This window comes from Cebus imitator, unplaced genomic scaffold (assembly GCF_001604975.1).
Source record: "Cebus imitator isolate Cc_AM_T3 unplaced genomic scaffold, Cebus_imitator-1.0 Scaffold206, whole genome shotgun sequence".
Taxonomy (NCBI): domain Eukaryota; kingdom Metazoa; phylum Chordata; class Mammalia; order Primates; family Cebidae; genus Cebus; species Cebus imitator.
The window spans coordinates 1,756,041-1,763,113 of NW_016107521.1; the positions used below are offsets into that span (position 1 = coordinate 1,756,041).

The 7,073-nt window shown below is 38.7% G+C and overlaps 1 pseudogene; it reads left to right on the forward strand.

Moving 5' to 3' along the window:
- The first annotated feature begins 6,687 nt into the window (after window positions 1-6,687).
- The window catches only part of LOC108317700, a 6,259-nt pseudogene continuing 5,873 nt past the window's right edge, over window positions 6,688-7,073 (forward strand).

Sequence of the window (7,073 nt, forward strand, 5' to 3'; positions counted from 1 at the left end):
AAAAAAAAAAAAAAGAATCACAGGTGTGAGTCACTGTGCCCAGCTTTAAATTGTCTCTAATTTTGGAGCAAAGAATGGAGAGTAGTCTTTGGTGGCTGCACTGGGGGATCTGTTCCCTCTGGGTGTCTGAGCAAGCACTCTCTCACTAATGGGCTTGAGAACAAAGATTCATGTGGCTAACCTGATGGTTCTGGAAGTAAGGAAAATAACTACTGCTAGGTTTGCTGGGCCTGCAATAAGTACTTCAGTGGTAAGTATTTCATACATTCTCAACCAAAATGGCCTGATCCCAATTTTTTTTTTTTAATAAGGGAAGTGGAGGCTCATAGAGATAAAGAAGCTTATTGTATCTTACTGTGGGACCCTGAGCATATTTAACTCCAAAGCCCACTATACCTGCCTCCTCCTTCCCTACAGTAAGTTTTGAAGAAGGCTAAACTACTGAATGGGTCAGGAAGAAGATACTTCAGGTAATGTTCCTAAATAGCACTCCAGCCTGAGATTCAGAAAGCAAAGTTATTTGGGGACAAAAGTACCTCTACCCTTAGCTTGGTGTGTTAATCTCTTGAAATGTACAATTACAGTTAATTTCTCCAACCTTATACTTCCCAAAATGGCAAGGGTTTTTTTGTATGTTTTATTAAAAGCTCTTTATCTAGCTTGCTTATGAATTGCCTATTCCTCATTCTTCCACAGAATAGTGTCCTGAAGTCAGCTGCTACCACTGGCAAGGGTAACCACATGCTCAGGGTGCTGCCTTGTGTCCTCCACAGAGAAGTTAAATGAGAAAAACTCCACATATGAGATGGGCACTTTATATGTTTTTGCCACACTGCAAATATATCCTAAGAAACTAATCAGAGTTAGTCAAAGATTAATGTATAAAAGTCTTTTGCTATAGAGTTTAAAACATATTAAAAAAATTGAAGCAACTTAATCAAATGTCAAACAACAAAGTATTGTTTAAATTATGATACATCCATTACTGGAATACTTTGGTCCTATTTAAATATCTTTACAAATAATAAAGATATTATATTTATATAATATGTTAAGACATATATTGAAGCTTTATAATGCAATGTTACTTATATTTAATAACATTGGAGAATATAATAGCTGAGTGGAAAAAAGGGAAAATTATGTACAATATGTTCCAATTTTATTTTTTAATAATGGCAGTAAGTACATCAACATATAACTAATTTCTAGCAGTTCTATCTAGATAGTGGGATTTTAAGTGCTTTTTTTTTTTTTTTTTACTAGCAGAAGACAAGAAATAATCAAAATCAGGGCAGAACTGAAGGAGATAGAGACACGAAAAACCTTTCAAAAAAAATCAGCAAATCCAGGAGCTGGTTTTTTGCAATTTATAACTAGACTGCTAGCTAGACTAATGAAGAAAAGAGAGAAGAATCAGTCACAATAAAAAATGATAAAGAGGATATCACCACTGACCCCACAGAAATACAAACAACCATCAATGAGTAAACACCTCTATCAAGTAAACTAGAAAATCTAGGAATGGATAAATTCCTGGACACATACACCCTGAGTCTGGATGTATGAGCCAGGGTGTGTGAGCCAGGAAGACTGAGCCAGGAGGAAGTTGAATCCCTGAATAAACCAATAATTAATCAGTTCTGAAATTCAGGCAGTAAGAAATAGCCTTCCAACCAAAAAAAGCCCAGAGCCAGATGGATTTATAGCTGAATTCTTCCAGAGGTACAAAGAGGGGCTGGTACCATTTCTTCTGAAACTATTCCAAACATTTGAAAAGGAGGGACTCCTCCCTAACTCATTTTATGAGACCAGCATCTTCCTGATACCAAAACCTGGCAGAGATACAACAAAAAAAGGAAACTTCAGGCCAATATCCCTGATGAGCATCAGTGCAAAAATCCTCAGCAAAATACTGGTAAACTGAATCCAGCAACACATCAAAAAGCTTACCCACCATCAACACATCAGCTTCATCCCCAGATGCAAGGCTGGTTCAACTACACAAATCAATAAACGTAATCCATCACATAAACAAAACTAAAGACAGAAACCACATGATTATCTCAAATAATGCAGAAAAGGCCTTCTATAAGATTCAACATTCGTTCATGTTAAAAACTCTCCATAAACTAGGTCTTGAAGGAACATACCTCAAAATAATAAGAGCCATATATGACAAACCCACAGCCAATATCAGAATCTGAATGGGCAAAAGCAGGAAACCTTCCCCTTGAAAACTGACACAGGACAGGGTTGCCCTCTCTCACCATGCCCATTCAACATGGTATTAGAAGGTCTGGCCAGAAAATCAGTCAAGAGAAAGAAATAAAGGATATCCAAATAGGAAGAAGGGAAGCCAAATTGTCTCTGCAGATTACATGATCCTGTATCTAGAAAACCCCATCATCTCCGCCCAAAAGGTTTTTAAGCTGATAAGCAACTTCAGCAGTCTCAGGATACACAATCAATGTGCAAAAATCATAGGATACACCAACAACAGATAACCAGAGAGCCAAGTCATGAATGAGTTCCCATTCACAATTACTACAAAGAGGATAAAATACCCAGGAATACGGTTAACAAGGGAAGTGAAGGACCTCTTCAAGGAGAACTGCAAACCACTGCTCAAGGAAATCAAAGAAGACACAAACAAATGGAAAAACATTCCATGCTCATGGATAGGAAGAATCAATATTGTGAAAATGGCCATACTGCCTAAAATTATTTATAGATTCAATGCTATTCCCATTAAACTACCATTGACATTCTTAAAAGAATTTGGAAAAACTATTTTAAAATTCATATGGAACCAAGAAAGAACCCATATACCCAAGACAATCCTAAGCAAAAAGAACAAAGTTGGAGTCATCAGGCTACCTTACTTTAAACTATACTACAAGGCTACAGTAAGCAAAACAACATGGTACTGGTACAAAAACAGATGCATAGACCAATGGGGCAGAATAGAGAACTCAGAAGTAAGCTGCACATCTACAACCATCTTATCTTCAATAAACCTGACAAAATCAAGCAGTGGGGAAAGGATTCCATATTTAATAAATGGTGCTGGGAGAACTGAGTAGCCATATGCAGAAAATTGAAACTGGACCCCTTCCTTACACCATATACAAAAATCAACTCAAGGTGGATTAAAGACTTAAATGTAAAATCCAAAACTATAAAAACCCTAGAAGAAAACCTAGACAATACCATTCAGGACATAGGCACAGGCAGAGATTCCATGATGAAGACACCAAAAGCAATTTCAACAAAAGCAAAAATTGACAATTGGAGTCTAATTAAAGAGAAAAAGAAACTATCATCGGAGTGAACAGACAACCTACAGAATGGGAGAAAGTTTTAGCAATCGATCGGTCTGACAAAGGTCTAATATCCCAGAATCTACAAGGAACATAATCAAATTTACAAGAAAAAAACCACATTAAAAAGTGGGCAAAGGATATGAACAGACACTTATCAAAATAAGACATTTATGCAGCCAACAAACAGGAGAAAAAGCTCAACATCACTGATCATTAGAGAAGTGCAAATCAAAACCACAATGAGATACCATCTCATGCCAGTCAGAATGGTGATTATTAAAAAAAAAAAAAAATCAAGAAACAGTAGATGCTGGTGAGGCTGCAGAGAAATGGGAATGCTTTTATACTGTTGGTGGGAATGTAAGTTAGTCTAACAGTTGTAGAAGACAGTGTGGCGATTCCTCAAAGACCTAGAACCAGAAATACCATTTGACCCAGCATTTCCATTACTTAAATTATACACCAAAATATAAATGATTCTGTTATAAAGATACATGCACGCGTATGTTCATTGCAGCAGTATTCACAATAACAAAGACAAAGAATCAACCCAAATACCCATCAATGATAGACTGGTTAAAGAAAATGCAGTACATATATACCATGGAATACTATGCAGCCATAAAAAACCAAGATTATGTCCTTTGCAGGGATATGGATGGAGCTGGAAACGATTATCCTCAGCAAACTAACACAGGAACAGAAAACCAAACACTGCATGTTCTCATTTATAGGTAGGAGCTGAACAATGTGAACACACAGACACAGGGAGGGCAACAACGCATGCTGGGGCCTGTTGGGGGGTGAGGGAGGGAGAACATCAGGAAAAATAGCTAATGTATGCTGGGTTAAATACCTGGGTGATGGGTTGATACATGCAGCAAATCAACAAGGCACACATTTACCTGTGTAACAGACCTGCACATGCTGCACATATACCCTGAAATGTAAAATAAAAATAAAAATAAACTTAAGCCAGGTGCGGTGGCTCATACCTGTAATCCCAGCACTTTGGGAGTCTGAGGCGGGTGAATCACAAGATCAGGAGTTTGAGACCAGCTGGCCAACATAGGGAAACCCTGTCTTTATTGAAAATACAAAAATTAGCTGGGTGTGGTGGTGGGCGCCTATAATCCCAGCTACTCGGGAGGCTGAGGCAGAGAATTGCTTGAACCTAGGAGGCAGGGGTTGCAGTGAGCTGAGATTGTGCCACTCTACTCCAGCCTGGGTGACAGAGCAAGACTCCGTCTCAAAAAATAAAAAATTTTTAAAGTGCTTTTTTTCTTTTTTAAATTTTGTTTTCTGGTTGTTATTCCCCTCCCTCCTATTAAGAATGAAATTGTTTTATTTATTTTTTTTGAGACTGGGTCTTGCTCTGTCTCCTAGGCTGGAGTATAACAGCTCACTATAACCTTGACCCCCTAGGCTCAAGTGATCCTCATGCTTCAGCCTCCTGAGTAACTGGGACTACAGTCGTGTGCCACCATACCTGGCTAATTTTTTTTTCTTTTTTTGTAGAGACAGGATCACTCTTTGTTGCCCAGGCTGGTCTTGAACTCCTGGCCTCAAGCGATCATCCTAATTTAGACTGTCAAAATGCTGGGATTGCAGGTGTGAGCCACTGTGCCCACCCAGTTATTATTTTATAAGAAACATTCCAAGTAATATTAACTGTAAGTTTATTGAAAATTTACTGTATGCCAGGCATTATGTTGAACATTTTTCATAAGATTCTCTTGTAGTTCTCACAGAGACTCTATGGGGTAGGTAATACTGACAACCTATTTTATAGATGAGGAAATTGAGACAAGTTACGCAATTTACCAGATCCAAAATTTGAATCTCGATTTAACCCTAGAATTTGTTTGCTGGACCTTTCTTTTATTCTGTCTTCCTATTTATTCATTTTAAAGAGATGGGATTTCACTGTGTTTCCCAGGCTGGAATGCAGTGGCTACTGACAGGCACAGTCCCACTTCTGATTAGTATGGGAGCTTTGTCTGCTCTGTTTCGACCTAGGCCGGTTCATTCCTCCTTAGGCAACTTGGTGGTCCCCTGCTCCTGAGACATCACCATATTGAAGCTGAATTTAGTGTGGAACACTGGATTGGCATAGTGTACTATAGACCCGAATCCCTAGGCTCAAGTGATCCTCCTGCCTCAGCCTCCTGAGTGGCTGGGACCATAGGAGTATGGGACCATGCCCAGCTTATTCTCTCTCTCTGTAAAGGAAAAAAAAAATAGTCCTGTGGTTGAGAGAATGGAGCCTGAGTTGCAGTTCCAGGATGTCCAGGAGCAGCATGAAGTTTTATTGTCTCTTGTGATAGATGGAGTACGTATCCCAGTCTCTGATACCCATTCCCTTTACTCAACATGTTTAAAGGTTAAACTAACAAAAACCTAAGTTCCAAAGCCCAAGATTGAATACCATTTCAGGATTCACCAGAGAGAAAGATGAGTGAATATACTCAGAGAGGGAGCAGAAACTTAGAAAGTAGCAGGGAAGCAGTATGCCTTTTTCTCAGTTTACCAAGCAGTGAGGTACCCACGGCCGTTGGTGTCGGACAAGCTGCTAGTGGGTGATGGCACATACCCAGTGTTCTTGGAGTTTGTTAAATTCTCTCACTGACAAATGAGCATAGGGTTCTGTTGTTAAAGATAATTTTAGTTACTTTAAACTGTATACTTATTTAATCAATAACCCTGAAGAATAACTATTCCCATTTAACAGACTTAAGAGAACTGAAGTGCCTTGCCCAAGTTTACAAAATTAATGCATGTTGTATAGTTGCTATTTGATACCAAGGTTGTCTGACTCCAAAGTATGTAATTCCAGGCTGCCCTTTATTTTATTTAGCTCTTTATATAGAATTATGGATTTCTTGGACGCCTAGGACTTTTTTTTTTTAATCAGTCAAACATATAACAAGTACCCATTTGTGCCATGTTCCGTGATAGATTCCAGGAATACAGAAATGAATCAAACCCTGGTCCCTTATTCTTGGAGGAATCACAGACCCATGGACACATGGAGGCAGGCACACAAAGGGACGAAACTTCGGAAATTCATAGAATCGGAACTTTTAGGGCAGGGAAGAGTAGGAGATTTCTTAGAGGATGTCATGCCTGAATATTAATATTTGCTGATAATTAAATAACTCATGGAAACTAGCCAGGCAGAAGTAACACTACATGCAGAGGCACATGTGAGAAACTGCAAATTGCACTGTTTGTTGAAAGCACTGGGAATATGAGAAGGGAGAGAAAGGCTCATGTGAGGTTGGGAAGGTACTTTATTCTGAAGGCAGTGAAAGGTTTTAAATAGAAGTGGGATGGTTTCACTTGAGTCTCAGCAGCCAGGATGGAAAATGGATTGCGGGAAGGTGATGCAGAGAAAGAGAAAGGAAAAAGGAGCAAGCAAGACATACCCATAAAGGAAGCTACTGAAATAAGCCAGATGGGCGATAGTGGTAGCCAAGACTGTGAGAGTGATGAGAGAAACAAATAGATGGATTCAAGATTTGTGTGGTTTAATTTTTTAAAACAAAAATAGAAATACAAAGTAGTGTAATGAAGCCATGTTCCCAGCTTCAACAACCGTCATCCAGTGGCTAACCCTGTCCCACTCATACTTCCACCCACATCTTCCTTTTCCATTTTATTTTGAAGCAAATCTTAAGTGTCATTATTTCATTTGTTAATATTCCAGTATGAATCCTTATCCTCTAAAAGTGTGGTATTTTTTTG